The sequence below is a fragment of the Abrus precatorius genome, unplaced genomic scaffold (genome assembly GCF_003935025.1).
Source record: "Abrus precatorius isolate BTA unplaced genomic scaffold, Abrus_2018 Scaffold1, whole genome shotgun sequence".
NCBI lineage: Eukaryota > Viridiplantae > Streptophyta > Magnoliopsida > Fabales > Fabaceae > Abrus > Abrus precatorius.
Window position 1 is genome coordinate 7637360 of NW_020874291.1, and position 1487 is coordinate 7638846.

The window sequence follows — 1487 nt, forward strand, 5'->3', positions numbered from 1 at the left end:
TTTTTGCACCTGGTGCCCTTGGGGTTTTTTGATGGTCCTTCGTCACACAATGTGCATGGCGTGAAGCTGGTGACTTTGGGTGCCATCTTGGTTGATTTCTTTCCATCGATCGCATTTTCTCGGGGTCCATTCTTTGGTCTATTTTGGTGCATTCATGTTTTTTTGGTCATCCTCTATTGGTGACTTTGTTCTTGTTGAGGTGTGAGGAGAGTTATAAAACGGTGAACCAGCGTTGGATTTTTCCAACAACGCGTGCACTTTTTGCAGTGGCAATAGGCATGCGGGCATCATGTTCCTGGAGTTGGTCCCTATGGATATGGTTGTTCTTCCAGTTTGTGATGGTTGCATGTTGACGGGTGACACCACAGTGCCCGCGGTCAACACGAGGATTTTAATGGATGCCACTTGGCTCGGTGTCTTGCATGTGATGATAGGGATGGGCAAGGTGATGCCTTAGGCATTATTGAACCTACCCTTGAATGTGTGCTTGGCTGGTGGTTTGCCGCACTCGATCTGAACGACATCCATTAAAATCCCCGACTCTGGGTTATGTGATTGCTTTTGCATGGCATCGTGTAGGCAGTCACATGACTGAGGGAGAAAAAAATTTTACACTCAAAATTTTAACTCGAAACCAATGATGCGTTTGAAGGTGCTGCTGCCTCTCGATATTTTACAACCTTTGAATGTGTCATTGGCTTTTTTTATTTATCAAATTTTCTTGGCCGGTTTGATGTCTCGACGTCAAAATCTGGTGTTTTGAAGGTGCTCGGTCCCTCTCGGTAATGTGCTACTTTTGTCATGCCTAGCGAAGCGGGCAAGGCATCACTCGATGTTTCCATATACTTGCTTGCCTATGGTAATGCAAGGGTGTGGTTCGTTTGGTGGTGCTGAGCCTAGCAAAGTGAGGGCGTGTGAGTTGTAATTGGGATGCTTCTGTTGACTGGCTCTATGCATGTGCATCGAACAGTTGGCGTGTAACCTTTCTCATTCTTTGCCCTGTGCCATTGTATGGCCTTGGTTCTTATTATTGGTTCCTGTGTTGCCTACCCATCAAAAGGCATTTGTGTGGTTAGCAAGGCTTGTTTGTACCCAGCCCCCTCTGTGGGGACGTTGGGAAATATCAAAACAGTGCATGTGTGTCATGTTAGTTTTGTATTGCTACATTCTACTGTGATGCACATGCATGTGTTGTTCTCTTGGATGCAGTGATGCAATGAGTGTGAGCTTATGCTCCGTTATGTCCCTTAACCACTCGGTTGACGCATGCCTTGGTGCTTGATTTGTTTTTTCGTTAGTTAAAGCAGATCCTGCATCACGGGCAGGAGTCACTGATGGATGCTACCTGGTTGATCCTGCCAGTAGTCATATGCTTGTCTCAAAGATTAAGCCATGCATGTGTAAGTATGAACTAATTCAGACTGTGAAACTGCGAATGGCTCATTAAATCAGTTATAGTTTGTTTGATGGTATTTACTACTCGGATC